We start from the raw sequence: 15,697 nt of genomic DNA on the forward strand, positions 1-15,697 counted from the left end.
ACGCTGGCGGGGGCGGCGCCACGCTGGCGGGGGCGGCGCCACGCTGGCGGGGGCGGCGCCACGCTGGCGGGGGCGGCGCCACGCTGGCGGGGGCGGCGCCTGCGTTGTCACCTCACGCTCAGCTTTCCATGGTTTTTATTCCCCTCCAAGACAACACGTTGAGTTCTGAGCAGCTGAGGAGCCCTGGGGAACACCTGTACAGAAACGTTCCTCCAAGAGCTGTCAGAAAAACGTTCGTTCCGCCAGCACTGCCGGCCGTTACACACCGGGTGGCAGCATTGAGCTCCCACGGGGCGGCACACGCCGCGGCACGGCTGCACTGCCGGCCGTTACACACCGGGTGGCAGCATTGAGCTCCCACGGGGCGGCACACGCCGCGGCACGGCTGCACTGCCGGCCGTTACACACCGGGTGGCAGCACTGAGCACCTCCCTGGGCGTGGGCAGCAGCCGGGCCCCCACGTGGCTTTTATTTTCCAATGCTAAAAGCCTTTTAGAAGCAGAGAGGGCAGACAGGGGTCGTTTCCAAAGCTTTCTTACGCACCAGTCACTCCAAGCCCTCCCTCTCCAGCTGCAAACCAGAGGTTTGCCTCCGCCTCGCCTCACCCCAGTACTTACACTTTTACAGATAGTGTGGTCCCCTCGGAGAATTTTCAGCACTTTAGGGGGGGGCCCCCAGCCCTCGCTCACCTGCTCCTCTGCTGCAGCAGCCCCCTGCCCCACGTGGCAGAACCAGCCCACCCACAATCCCCCCACTCCCTTTGATTCACCCCCAAAAAGGCACAAAATAAAGCAAACTGCCCAGCCAGCACCTCCTGCCTTTCACAGCAAGGACTGAACATTGCAGCTTTGGCCAAGACTATCAGCCCAAAGGAAGGCCTGGCCCCTGAGGAGCTAAATGCAAGTGAACTATCTGACACCACCACAGTCCTGTGAATGTTGCAAAGCAGTAGTGCATGCAGTATAATAATTCGAAAGTTAAGGGCTGCTCAAGCTTTACACAAAGTATCCTATTCAGTTTTGGGTTCCACTTAACACAAAGTAAAAGTGTAAAAGGTCAGAGGGAAAGCCAACTCTACCTCTGAACTACAGCAAGAAATACTGGAATCAAGGGGCCCTTTCTTCTGCTACTAATACATGAAGAGAACATGAAAACTGATGGGCTAAACCAACAGGGCAAGATTAGAGTAACTAGTAGAGAGAACGGAAGATACAAAGCTTCAACTGCATCTGTTTAGCAACGACTCCTACCAGGTAACTTCCATGCCATAACTTTGCTGAATTCAAACAAGCCAGCTGGTGAAGCGTCTCGCTTACAGGCGGCCGACGAGGAGACGTGCAGAAGGCAGAGGCGAGGGAACAAGTCCTGAGCTTTGCTGCAGGCTGTCCTGCGGCTTCCCCTACCGACTCTTTCCCGTACACCACCGCAGAAGGAGTTGGGTGAATTTTGTCTCAAACCCATTAAACCCTTTGGTGGTTTCAGCTTCCCGAGGATGTGTCGGCACAAGTCCTTGTCGGGGCACCGCAAACAGGGAGAGACAAAGCTCCGAGATCCAGGAAGAGGACGGCTGAGCAGACACTCCTAAAGAGAGAAACTTCATCAGCTGAACCTCACACTTCTCCCAGCTTTGCAACAGCAAAGAACTTTGTGAACAACACAGTGGTGCTCCTAAGGAGGTCACCAGCTTGCAAGTTACAGGAGAAATAAAAACCTTTTTATTACAGAAGCACTGGCAAAAATTTACGGACAGGAACAGCAGACGAGGAAATTCTGCGATTGAGCTAACGATAGACATCGGGCCTAGGATCTGGCTACCCTGACAAAGGATGCCAACAGGACAGAGTGAGGCCTCAGCAGCACCCCCAAAAAGCCCCACAGAGAGCCACAGGCTCTGGCCCGTGCCCCACCTACGGGCCGGCCCTCCTGGCAGCAGCGCAACACCACCTCTTCAGGAGCCCAGGGACTGACCTCAGCCCCCTAAGGGCCAGGCAAGGTTGGTTCCTGTCAGCTGCCTAAAGCAGCCTCCCCAGCCCTGCTTACAGGGACCTTGGGCTGCTGCTGGGGACAGAAGGGGGATGGAGGGCTCCACAACTCATCACACAGGCCCCGAGTACAAGGCTGTTAAGCTGACAGGGTGCCAAGGGAACAGGCTGCCATGAAGGCACAGACCCAGGCCCTGAACTACAGGGTGGTCACCTTGCCGCAGCAACACGACCCAGCGGCTCCGCTGCGTCCGACGAATAAAAGGAGGAAGTTCCGCAGGAACAGAAGGGAAAACCTTTTCACTGTGTGTGCCAGAGCCCTGGAGCAGGCTGCCCAGAGAGTTAGTGGAGTCTCTGGAGACATTCAAAACCTGCCCCAGGTGATCCTGCACTGGCACAGGGGTTGGACCGGATGCTATTTTGGGGTCCCTTCCAACCCCTAACACTCAGTGATTCTGTGATTAGCTATGCTGGTGACAGAGTCTCACTGAGTGCTCTTTAAAATGTTTTTCTTTTCTTTCAGCCTAGGAGTTTCATATTTAAATAGACCTTCTGCTCTGTCTTCCCCCTTCCTTCTTCCATCTTGCGTCTAAACACTAGGAGAGCTTGATGAGCTGTATCCTGGGCGTCCCAACGTAACACATCTCAACTGCATACATGGATTTTGTAATCTTTTGCCCCATTGCTCGCACAGGGTGGATTAAGTTCATTACTTATAGCTCGTCAGGACAGCTGTTGAAGTGTCCTGTGCAATGCAGGAGGAGTTGAATCCCATAGGAAACCACATTACTGTGCTTTGTCAGCCTGGTTATGGTCAGAAACCTCCTTCATTTTTTTTTCTCTTAAACAGATATATCACATGAGTCCCCAGAATTAATTTGCCTCTTCTCATAATTATTTCTTTAAAACTGTCTTAGAAGTGTCTCTGTCCTTCCCTCTCTCTAGATACTGGCCTCCTGAGCCCACGGCAGACTTGCACAGAGCTACTGCGAGCACCACTCTGCACGGCCTCTGGGGGGCTTTCAAGCACAGGCACCCCAGGAGAATCCAAACCTAACCTTGCAGCTGGCCTTAGAGCTCCCCTTTGGAAAACTGTCGCTGCCAGGGCCCACAAACCAACGTCCTCGGTCGGCAAACCGGATGTAAGGGCTGAAAAGTGTCAACGGAAACCGTAATCGGATGGCCCAGGAAGATCCTGCCGGTCTGAACACACCGGACCTGGAATGCACAAAGAAACTCTGTTAACGACTGTCTGTGCGTCTGCTCATAGCTTGAGGAGTAACAGAGCAGAACCAATTCCCAAAAGGTTTTCACTGCGTTCCCAGGGCAAGTAGAGGCTTGCTCTGGCTGTAGTTAATACCTAGAAATTCCTATCAAAATCTTTGCAGCACAACAAGAAAAAAACCAAACCAACCAAACCACAAACTGCTTTATATTATTAAGTAGGAACTCGAAAGCTTACAGGAACTGTGGGGATTTTTTTATGACAAATTATTCCTTTTCTTTTTTTCAGTGAGCAATTGGGTTTCCAACAGCTCCACATTCTGACACCAAAGCACCCCGCTCCGTGTCAGGGCTTGTGGCTGAGGCCGAATACAAATCTGCAACTGGTCCTCAGGCAAAGCAGTTAAGCTCCCTGAAAAAAAAGGAAAGAAAGCAAGAGTGAGTCAACCATAAAAACAAGACCTAACCAAACCCCCAAAGCCATTTTGTCAGGAAGTCGCCTCCACTATCACCCGCCACATGCTGAAATTCCCTTCCCCTGGGGCTCCTGCTTGGCCCACAGCTGGGGAACATAAAGCAAGGCACAGCCCTGTGGGTACCTGCTGCCCTGGAGCCACCAAAACCGGAGCACCCAGTCACTACCAATCCCACGGCAGACCCAAGATACAACAGGGACTCCATAGAGACTCCAAAACCTCACTGAGAACCCCCCAACTCCTTCAGGACCCCCACAGATTCTCCAACTTAGATGCCCACAAAACCCCTTTGGTTGCACCCAAACCCCCCATCTGAAACACCCAGCTCCACTTTAGGTACCCCCAGATGCTTCCAATGTCCCCAGACCCGCTGGTGGACCAGCCCAGAACCCCCTGACACTATCCCAGACCCTTTCAGGGGGCTCCACACCCCTACTAGATGCCCACAAAACCCCTTCACACGCCAAAAGAAACCTTTACCTGCCTCCAAACCCCATTAGGGGGCCACTTAGCAGCGGGTGGCAGCAACCAAGTCTGTTGCTCTCACCAATTAAACCCTTTGGTGCTCTCAGCTCTCTGACCCTGTGTCAGTGCAAGTCCTTGTCGGCCGGCACCTTCGTGCTGATCCAGGCGGAGAGAGAACTGCCAGGAACACAGCTTCGCCGCTCCGCTTGCGGCACGCCTGCTGCCGAGGGCAGCCTCGTCCGCAGCCTGCCCGAGAGGAACACGGCCCCCGGGGCCGGGGGACACACAAAAGCCTTCCACAAAGGAAACAAGGGAAGTCTCTTGGCCACTCTTCACGTGCCGAGTGCGATTGTCATGTGGAACACACCGCGGCATCTGGAACGAGTTTAAGTCCAGGTCTATGGCAGCACAGAGGTTCCTGGAATATCCCGGTACATCGATCCACAGGAGGTTGTCTTTCGGTCCCCAGTCTGATGCTTTGCAGCACAGCCATCACACCATTTCTCTCGAGTGCTTTGAACTGACAATTCATGCAGGAGAATAAAACCAAACAGGAGTAAGCAGCTTGGAAAAGAACTTTGATCATCACCGGGCCCAACAAGAGGACACAGTCTCAGGCTGCACCAGGGGAGGTTTAGGCTAGAGGTTAGGAAGAGGTTCTGCACAGAGAGAGTGATGGCCCATTGGAATGGGCTGCCCAGGGAGGTGCTGGAGTCACCATCTTTGGAGGTGTTCAGGAGGAGACTGGATAGGGTGCTTGGTTGCATGGTTTAGTTAATTAGGTGGTGTTGGATGATAGGTTGGACACGATGATCTTGAAGGTCTCTTCCTACTCGGTCTGGTCTATTCTATTCTATTCTATTCCATTCCATTCCAACACCATCTAATCAACTAAACCATGGCACTGAGTGCCTCATCCAGTCTCTTTCTAAACACTTCCAGTGATGGTGACTCCCTGGGCACCACCTCCCTGAGCAGCACGTTCCAAAGGCCAATCTCTCTTTCAAACTGCTCTATTCTATTCTATGAAGACCTTCTTCCTAACATCCAGCCTAAACCTCCCCTGGCACAGCTTGAGACTGTGTCCTCTTGCTCTGGTGCTGCTTGCCTGGGAGAAGGGACCAACCCCCACCTGGCTACAACCAGAACTGAGGGGACTGCAATCTTTGCAGCTTCAGCTTTCCTTCTCTGCTACTTCTTTTTGCAGATGGATTGTTTTTCAAAGGGACTGCTGGACAGCAGAACAGGATGGATGGCTGGGCCCCAAGAGCGGTGGGGAACAGAGTTAAACCCAGCCGGTGGACGGCCGGGCACGAGTGGTGTTCCCCAGGACACCCCTTGTGAGAGAGTGAGTCCAGAGAAGGGCCACAAAGCTGGTGAGGGGTCTGGATAACAAGCCTTACGAGGAGTGGCTGAAGGAACTGGGACTGTTTAATCTGCAGAAGAGGAAGCTGAGGGAATTAAGGTATGGTCTGGCTTCAGCTCTCAACTAGTTCCACGTTGAGCAAGGACAGCTTGTACTCACAGAAGGCACTGGCTGCTTGGGTTCAAGGTTCCTGCAGAGCTCAGGCTATCTCTCTTCATTAGTGAGGTCGTCCTGTCACCTAGGCAGAGAGAAGAAAATGCAGCTATGAAATTAGACCACTGGAATCGTGAGACTCGTTCTGTGTGCGACTCCAGGAGAATCCAAACCTAACCTTGGAGCTGCCCTGAAGAGCTCCTCTTTGGAAAAGTCTCGCTGCCGGGCCCCACAAACCCCACACCCTCTGTCAGCAAACCGGATGTACGAGCTGAAGAGTGTCGACAGAAACTGTACGTGGACAGCTCAGGAAGGTCCTGCCAGTCCCAGCACACCAGTCCTGGAATGATCAAAGAAAGTCCGTTAACAGCTGTCTGTGTGTCTGCTCATAGCTTGAGGAGAACCCCCCAACTCCTTCAGGACCCCCCCAGATTCCCCAACTTAGATGCCCACAAAACCCCTTTGGAGGCACCCAAACCCCCCATCTGATACGCTCAGCTCCGTTTTAGGTACCCCCAGACGCTTCTAATGTCCCCAGACCCGCTGGTAGACCAGCCCAGAACCCCCTGACACTATTCCAGACCCTTTCAGGGGGCTCCACACCCCTTCTAGATGCCCACAAAACCCCTTCACACACCAAAAGAAACCTTTACCTGCCTCCAAACCCCATTTGGGGGCCACTCAGACCCCTTAGCAGCGGGTGGCAGCAACCAAGTCTGTGGCTCTCACCAATTAAACCTGGATGTTAGGAAGAAGGTCTTCATAGAATAGAATAGAGCAGGGTGAAAGAGAGATTGGCCTTTGGAATGTGCTGCCCAGGGAGGTGGTGGAGTCACCATCACTGGAAGTGTTTAGAAAGAGACTGGATGAGGCACTCAGTGCCGTGGTTTAGTTGATTAGATGGTGTTGGAATGGAATGGACCGGACCAGGTTGGAAGAGACCTTCAAGATCATCGTGTCCAACCTATCATCCAACACCACCTAATCAACTAAACCATGCAACCAAGCACCCTATCCAGTCTCCTCCTGAACACCTCCAAAGATGGTGACTCCACCACCTCCCTGGGCAGCCCACTCCAATGGGCAATCACTCTCTCTGTGCAGAACCTCTTCCTAACCTCTAGCCTAAACCTCCCCTGCCACAGCTTGAGACTGTGTCCTCTTGTTCTGCTGCTGCTTGCCTGGAAGAAGAGACCAACCCCCACCTGGCTACAACCTCCCTTCAGGGAGTTGCAGAGAGCAAGAAGGTCTCCCCTGAGCCTCCTCTTCTCCAGGCTAAGCAACCCCAGCTCCCTCAGCCGCTCCTCACAGGCCTGTGCTCCAAACCCCTCCCCAGCTTTGTTGCCCTTCTCCGGACTCCTTCCAGCAACTCAACGTCTTGCTTAAACGGAGGGGCCCAGAACTGGACACGGGACTCAAGGTGTGCCCTAACCAGTGCCAAGTGCAGGGGCAGAATGACCTCCCTGCTCCTGCTGGCCACACTGTTCCCGATATTGGCCAGGTTGCCAGTGGCCTTCTTGGCCACCCATGCACGCTGCTGGTCACGACCAGAAGACAGGGATCAGAAGAGTCTTTGGCCAAGCTGTAAACCTCTTCCTAACATTCAGCCTAAACCTCCCCTGGCACAGCTTGAGACTGTGTCCTCTTGCTCTGGTGCTGCTTGCCTGGGAGAAGAGACCAACCCCCACCTGGCTACAACCAGAACTGAGGGGACTGCAATCTTTGCAGCTTCAGCTTTCCTTCTCTGCTACTTCTTTTTTCAGATGGATTGTTTTTCAAAGGGACTGCTGGACAGCAGAACAGGATGGATGGCTGGGCCCCAAGAGCGGTGGGGAACGGAGTTAAACCCAGCCGGTGGACGGCCAGGCACGAGTGGTGTTCCCCAGGACACCCCTTGTGAGAGAGTGAGTCCAGAGAAGGGCCACAAAGCTGGTGAGGGGTCTGGATAACAAGCCTTATGAGGAGTGGCTGAAGGAACTGGGACTGTTTAATCTGCAGAAGAGGAAGCTAAGGGAATTAAGGCGTGGTCTGGCTTCAGCTCTCAACTAGTTCCACGTTGAGCAAGGACAGCTTGTACTCACAGAAGGCACTGGCTGCTTGGGTTCAAGGTTCCTGCAGAGCTCAGGCTATCTCTCTTGATTAGTGAGGTCGTCCTGTCACCTAGGCAGAGAGAAGAAAATGCAGCTATGAAATTAGACCACTGGAATCGTGAGACTCGTTCTGTGTGCGACTCCAGGAGAATCCAAACCTAACCTTGGAGCTGCCCTGAAGAGCTCCTCATAGCTTGAGGAGTACCAGAGCAGGAACAATTCCCAAAAGGTTTTCACTGCATTCCTAGGGCACTTGAAGGATTGCCCTGGCTGTAGTTAATACCTAGAAATTCCCCTCAAAATCTTTGCAGCACAGCAAGGAAATTGAGGGATAGGAAGGCAATATGTACTTACACGTTAGGCAAGAATTGGCTTTGCAAACTAATCTCTCTAACTGTTGGATATGCACTGAACTTCCTCGAGGCCAAATGAGGACCCCTTTATTTGGGGAAGCCTCAATGAATTGGACTTGGGGGGCATCAGACTGGGTGACTACATCTGAGAGTAACTTCCACAAGTGTCAGCATGGGAAAGATAGCTCAGAAAGCCTGGGTCCAAAGTTTGCCTTAAGAAAATATAGTATAGGAATATACTGTTGGCTGTGAGAAAGGGGGGAACTGATGAACAGAAAAGTCTCATTAACAGAACCACAGAGTTGATAAGAATTTTCCGCTTGTTAGCTGAAATGCTGGAACGCAGGGAGGGGGAGAGGGGCTGGCAGACAGCCTTTGGATAGAGAAGGAATAACAGGATTTGTCAGTGATTCACTTCTGTTAGTCTTGGACAAGATGCTCTTTTGTATAAGATAAAGGACACCTGCATGATATGTGTACTTCTGCTCTTTTAGATAGATAAGCTTTGTATAGATAGGCAGCATCTGGACCTCTGTCATTATAGACAGATAACTTTTTGTATAAAAGTTTGCCCAAACCTCTCTGAAGACACACAGCTCTTTTGAAATGATCCTACCTGTGTCAGGCGCCAGAATAGAAGCACGATACAAGAGACTTACTGAGTCTCTTGTGTGTCTTTCTCTAAGTCACTATCAACGCTGTTTGCAGCACAAACCCAAACCCAAACCCAAACCCACCCCGAGACACCCCCAGCTCCCACGGGAGCCTGCAGAGACCTCCCAAAGGGTCCGTCGGAGGTGCCCAGCTGCCTCTCCACGACCCTTGATCCTTTCAGATGGCCCCACCAGAACTTTACATATCCCCAGACCCTTTTAGGTGTCCCCAGACCTCCTCCGTCACCCCCAAAAGCCCTGCCGATGGCCCCAGACCACCTTCAGACGCCGGAAGGAACACACCTGGGAGTCCCGGGCCGGCAGCGACACCGGAAAACGCACTGCGAGCTCCCCGAATGCGCCAGGACGCCTTGCCCCGCCAAAGGACGGCGGTTCGCAGGCACCCTGGGGCACAGAACGGCGTCAGGCGCCGAATCAGGGCTCTCCGCCACCGCTCCGGCTCCAAAGCTGCTCAGCGCGGCGCCCGCCCCCCCGGCCAGAAAAGCGGGGCGCTGCGGCGCGGGTGCCGTATCCATAGCGACCAGCGGGACGCTGCCCCCCTGGCGCGAGCAGAGCCGGGCTAGGGCGCAGGCGCCGGATCCATAGCGACCACCGGGACGCTGCCCCCCTGGCGCGAGCAGAGGCGGGCTAGGGCGCAGGCGCTGGACCCATAGCGACGCTCGACTCAAGCTCTCCGCTCTCCGCTCTTCCCCTAAGAATTTTCGAGCATTCAGCGCAGTTAGGCAGCAGAAATTAGCTCCCCCGGGGCGGCACACGCCGCGGCACGGCTGCACTGCCGGCCATTACACACCGGGTGGCAGCATTGAGCTCCCCCGGGGCGGCACACGCCGCGGCACGGCTGCACTGCCGGCCATTACACACAGGTTGGCAGCATTGAGCTCCCACGGGGCCTCTGGGTACGGTTGAGGCAGCAGCCGCCATCCCCGCAGAGCCCCACCGGCCAAGCCCGGACACGCCCCCCCCCCAAAAGCCCCGCGCTGCCCCGCCGGTGGCCACCCCCCCAAGCCCCGCGCAGCTCCAGCGGCTGCAATAGAGAAACCCCACAAAGCAGCAGAGACTGGCACTGACCTGGGACACAGCAGAAGAGCTCCAACCTCTACCAGCCACGACCCTGCACTGAGCCATTTTAAAGCATCTGGCGCCATGTTGTTGAGGGCGGTGCCATGCTGGGGGGTGGGGTTCAGGCTGGGGGGCGGTGACACGCGGGGGGGCGGTGCCACGCTGGGGGGGGCGCGGTGCCACGCTGGGGGGGGGGCGGTGCCACGCTGGGGGGGGGGCGGTGCCACGCTGGGGGGGGCGGTGCCACGCTGGGGGGGGGCGGTGCCACGCTGGGGGGGGGCGGTGCCACGCTGGGGGGGGCGGTGCCACGCTGGGGGGGGCGGTGCCACGCTGGGGGGGGCGGTGCCACGCTGGGGGGGGGCGGTGCCACGCTGGGGGGGGCGGTGCCACGCTGGGGGGGGGCGGTGCCACGCTGGGGGGGGCGGTGCCACGCTGGGGGGGGCGGTGCCACGCTGGGGGGGGCGGTGCCACGCTGGGGGGGGCGGTGCCACGCTGGGGGGGGCGGTGCCACGCTGGGGGGGGGCGGTGCCACGCTGGGGGGGGCGGTGCCACGCTGGGGGGGGCGGTGCCACGCTGGGGGGGGCGGTGCCACGCTGGGGGGGGGCGGTGCCACGCTGGGGGGGGCGGTGCCACGCTGGGGGGGGCGGTGCCACGCTGGGGGGGGGCGGTGCCACGCTGGGGGGGGGCGGTGCCACGCTGGGGGGGGGCGGTGCCACGCTGGGGGGGGCGGTGCCACGCTGGGGGGGGCGGTGCCACGCTGGGGGGGGGCGGTGCCACGCTGGGGGGGGCGGTGCCACGCTGGGGGGGGCGGTGCCACGCTGGGGGGGGCGGTGCCACGCTGGGGGGGGCGGTGCCACGCTGGGGGGGGCGGTGCCACGCTGGGGGGGGGCGGTGCCACGCTGGGGGGGGCGGTGCCACGCTGGGGGGGGCGGTGCCACGCTGGGGGGGGCGGTGCCACGCTGGGGGGGGGCGGTGCCACGCTGGGGGGGGCGGTGCCACGCTGGGGGGGGCGGTGCCACGCTGGGGGGGGCGGTGCCACGCTGGGGGGGGCGGTGCCACGCTGGGGGGGGGCGGTGCCACGCTGGGGGGGGCGGTGCCACGCTGGGGGGGGCGGTGCCACGCTGGGGGGGGCGGTGCCACGATGGGGGGGGCGGTGCCACGATGGGGGGGGGCGGTGCCACGATGGGGGGGGGCGGTGCCACGATGGGGGGGGCGGTGCCACGATGGGGGGGGGCGGTGCCACGATGGGGGGGGGCGGTGCCACGATGGGGGGGGGCGGTGCCACGATGGGGGGGGCGGTGCCACGATGGGGGGGCGGTGCCACGATGGGGGGGCGGTGCCACGATGGGGGGGCGGTGCCACGATGGGGGGGGCGGTGCCACGATGGGGGGGGGCGGTGCCACGATGGGGGGGGCGGTGCCACGATGGGGGGGGCGGTGACACGCTGGGGGGGGCGGTGCCTGCGTTGTGAGCTCACGCTCAGCGTTCCATGGGTTTTATTCCCCTCCAAGGCAACACATTGAGTTCTGAGCAGCTGAGGAGCCCTGGGGAACACCTGTACAGAAACGTTCCTCCAAGAGCTGTCAGAAAAACGTTCGTTCCGCCAGCACTGCCGGCCGTTACACACCGGATGGCAGCATTGAGCTCCCCCGGGACGGCACACGCCGCGGCACGGCTGCACTGCCGGCCGTTACACACCGGGTGGCAGCATTGCGCTCCCCCGGGGCGACACACGCCGCGGCACGGCTGCACTGCCGGCCGTTACACACCGGGTGGCAGCATTGAGCTCCCACGGGGCGGCACACGCCGCGGCACGGCTGCACTGCCGGCCGTTACACACCGGGTGGCAGCACTGAGCACCTCCCTGGGCGTGGGCAGCAGCCGGGCCCCCACGTGGCTTTTATTTTCCAATGCTAAAAGCCTTTTAGAAGCAGAGAGGGCAGACAGGGGTCGTTTCCAAAGCTTTCTTACGCACCAGTCACTCCAAGCCCTCCCTCTCCAGCTGCAAACCAGAGGTTTGCCTCCGCCTCGCCTCACCCCAGTACTTACACTTTAAAAGATATTGTGGTCCCCTCGGAGAATTTTCAGCACTTTAGGGGGGGGCCCCCAGTCCTCGCTCACCTGCTCCTCTGCTGCAGCAGCCCCCTGCCCCACGTGGCAGAACCAGCCCACCCACAATCCCCCCACTCCCTTTGATTCACCCCCAAAAAGGCACAAAATAAAGCAAACTGCCCAGCCAGCACCTCCTGCCTTTCACAGCAAGGACTGAACATTGCAGCTTTGGCCAAGACTATCAGCCCAAAGGAAGGCCTGGCCCCTGAGGAGCTAAATGCAAGTGAACTATCTGACACCACCACAGTCCTGTGAATGTTGCAAAGCAGTAGTGCATGCAGTATAATAATTCGAAAGTTAAGGGCTGCTCAAGCTTTACACAAAGTATCCTATTCAGTTTTGGGTTCCACTTAACACAAAGTAAAAGTGTAAAAGGTCAGAGGGAAAGCCAACTCTACCTCTGAACTACAGCAAGAAATACTGGAATCAAGGGGCCCTTTCTTCTGCTATTAATAGATGAAGAGAACATGAAAACTGATGGGCTAAACCAACAGGGCAAGATTAGAATAACTAGTAGAGAGAACGGAAGATACAAAGCTTCAACTGCATCTGTTTAGCAACGACTCCTACCAGATAACTTCCATGCCATAACTTTGCTGAATTCAAACAAGCCAGCTGGTGAAGCGTCTCGCTTACAGGCGGCCGACGAGGAGACGTGCAGAAGGCAGAGGCGAGGGAACAAGTCCTGAGCTTTGCTGCAGGCTGTCCTGCGGCTTCCCCTACCGACTCTTTCCCGTACACCACCGCAGAAGGAGTTGGGTGAATTTTGTCTCAAACCCATTAAACCCTTTGGTGGTTTCAGCTTCCCGAGGATGTGTCGGCACAAGTCCTTGTCGGGGCACCGCAAACAGGGAGAGACAAAGCTCCGAGATCCAGGAAGAGGACGGCTGAGCAGACACCCCTAAAGAGAGAAACTTCATCAGCTGAACCTCACACTTCTCCCAGCTTTGCAACAGCAAAGAACTTTGTGAACAACACAGTGGTGCTCCTAAGGAGGTCACCAGCTTGCAAGTTACAGGAGAAATAAAAACCTTTTTATTACAGAAGCACTGGCAAAAATTTACAGACAGGAACAGCAGACGAGGAAATTCTGCGATTGAGCTAACGATAGACATCAGGCCTAGGATCTGGCTACCCTGACAAAGGATGCCAACAGGACAGAGTGAGGCCTCAGCAGCACTCCCAAAAAGCCCCACAGAGAGCCACAGGCTCTGGCCCGTGCCCCACCTACGGGCCGGCCCTCCTGGCAGGAGCGCAACACCACCTCTTCAGGAGCCCAGGGACTGACCTCAGCCCCCTAAGGGCCAGGCAAGGTTGGTTCCTGTTAGCTGCCTAAAGCAGCCTCCCCAGCCCTGCTTCCAGGGACCTTGGGCTGCTGCTGGGGACAGAAGGGGGATGGAGGGCTCCACAACTCGTCACACAGACCCCGAATACAGGGCTGTTAAGCTGACAGGGTGCCAAGGGAACAGGCTGCCATGAAGGCACAGACCCAGGCCCTGAACTACAGGGTGGGTCACCTTGCCGCAGCAACACGACCCAGCGGCTCCGCTGTGTCCGACGAATAAAAGGAGGAAGTTCCACAGGAACAGAAGGGAAAACCTTTTCACTGTGTGTGCCAGAGCCCGGGAGCAGGCTGCCCAGAGAGTTAGTGGAGTCTCTGGAGACATTCAAAACCTGCCCCAGGTGATCCTGCACTGGCACAGGGGTTGGACCGGATGCTATTTTGGGGTCCCTTCCAACCCCTAACACTCAGTGATTCTGTGATTAGCTATGCTGGTGACAGAGTCTCACTGAGTGCTCTTTAAAAAGTTTTTCTTTTCTTTCAGCCTAGGAGTTTCATATTTAAATAGACCTTCTGCTCTGTCTTCCCCCTTCCTTCTTCCATCTTGCGTCTAAACACTAGGAGAGCTTGATGAGCTGTATCCTGGGCATCCCAACGTAACACATCTCAACTGCATACATGGATTTTGTAATCTTTTGCCCCATTGCTCGCACAGGGTGGATTAAGTTCATTACTTATAGCTCGTCAGGACAGCTGTTGAAGTGTCCTGTGCAATGCAGGAGGAGTTGAATCCCATAGGAAACCACATTACTGTGCTTTGTCAGCCTGGTTATGGTCAGAAACCGCCTTCATTTATTTTTCTCTTAAACAGATATATCACATGAGTCCCCAGAATTAATTTGCCTCTTCTCATAATTATTTCTTTAAAACTGTCTTAGAAGTGTCTCTGTCCTTCCCTCTCTCTAGGTACTGGCCTCCTGAGCCCATGGCAGACTTGCACAGAGCTACTGCGAGCACCACTCTGCACGGCCTCTGGGGGGCTTTCAAGCACAGGCACCCCAGGAGAATCCAAACCTAACCTTGCAGCTGGCCTTAGAGCTCCTCTTTGGAAAACTGTCGCTGCCAGGGCCCACAAACCCAACATCCTCTGTCAGCAACCTGGACGTAAGAGCTAAAAAGTGTCAACAGAAATTGTACTTGGACACCTCAGGAAGATCCTTCAATGAAAGAGCTGGCTCCTCCTGAAGGGCAAGTATGAATGGAGCTCTCAAAGTACCACACTTCAGAGCCTCCTACTTGCTAGCACTAAGACAATTGTTCATGTAGAACGACTGGCCACTCACTTCAACAAACCCCACAGAACTGGCTCCTATCAACTCTCCAGAAGACACTGCTGCACTAGCTTGGCTGCCTGACCGGCTCAGTTCAGGTGGCTTAGGATCTCACAGAGGGTACCACAAGAACTGAGGGGACTGCAGTCCTTGCAGCTTCAGCTTTCCTTCTCTGCTACTTCTTTTTTCAGATGGATTGTTTTTCAAAGGGACTGCTGGACAGCAGAACAGGATGGATGGCTGGGCCCCAAGAGCGGTGGGGAACAGAGTTAAACCCAGCCGGTGGCCGGCCGGGCACGAGTGGTGTTCCCCAGGACACCCCTTGTGAGAGAGTGAGTCCAGAGAAGGGCCACAAAGCTGGTGAGGGGTCTGGATAACAAGTCTTATGAGGAGTGGCTGAAGGAACTGGGACTGTTTAATCTGCAGAAGAGGAAGCTAAGGGAATTAAGGTGTGGTCTGGCTTCAGCTCTCAACTAGTTCCACGTTGAGCAAGGACAGCTTGTACTCACAGAAGGCACTGGCTGCTTGGGTTCAAGGTTCCTGCAGAGCTCAGGCTATCTCTCTTGATTAGTGAGGTCGTCCTGTCACCTAGGCAGAGAGAAGAAAATGCAGCTATGAAATTAGACCACTGGAATCGTGAGACTCGTTCTGTGTGCGACTCCAGGAGAATCCAAACCTAACCTTGGAGCTGCCCTGAAGAGCTCCTCTTTGGAAAAGTCTCGCTGCCGGGCCCCACAAACCCCACACCCTCTGTCAGCAAACCGGATGTACGAGCTGAAGAGTGTCGACAGAAACTGTACGTGGACAGCTCAGGAAGATCCTGCCAGTCCCAGCACACCAGACCTGGAATGATCAAAGAAAGTCCATTAACATCTCTCTGTGTGTCTGCTCATAGCTTGAGGAGAACCCCCCAACTCCTTCAGGACCCCCCCAGATTCCCCAACTTAGATGCCCACAAAACCCCTTTGGAGGCACCCAAACCCCCCATCTGATACGCCCAGCTCCGTTTTAGGTACCCCCAGACGCTTCTAATGTCCCCAGACCCGCTGGTGGACCAGCCCAGAACCCCCTAACACTATCCCAGACCCTTTCAGGGGGCTCCACACCCCTTCTAGATGCCCACAAAACCC

General features: G+C 56.5%; 1 long non-coding RNA gene across 1 annotated transcript; it reads right to left on the reverse strand.

The window, feature by feature from the left end:
* Positions 1 to 517: 517 nt before the first annotated feature.
* On the reverse strand, positions 518 to 4,661 carry LOC137458492 (uncharacterized). The gene is made up of 4 exons (XR_010991772.1): positions 4,163 to 4,661; positions 3,445 to 3,618; positions 3,041 to 3,200; positions 518 to 1,581 (listed from the first exon to the last, which is right to left on the reverse strand). It is a non-coding gene; the product is annotated as an uncharacterized lncRNA (long non-coding RNA).
* Between the last annotated feature and the right edge of the window lie 11,036 nt (positions 4,662 to 15,697).

This window comes from Melanerpes formicivorus, unplaced genomic scaffold (assembly GCF_026170545.1).
Source record: "Melanerpes formicivorus ecotype bairdi unplaced genomic scaffold, bMelFor1.0.p_v2 SCAF_255, whole genome shotgun sequence".
NCBI classification, from domain to species: Eukaryota; Metazoa; Chordata; class Aves; order Piciformes; family Picidae; genus Melanerpes; species Melanerpes formicivorus.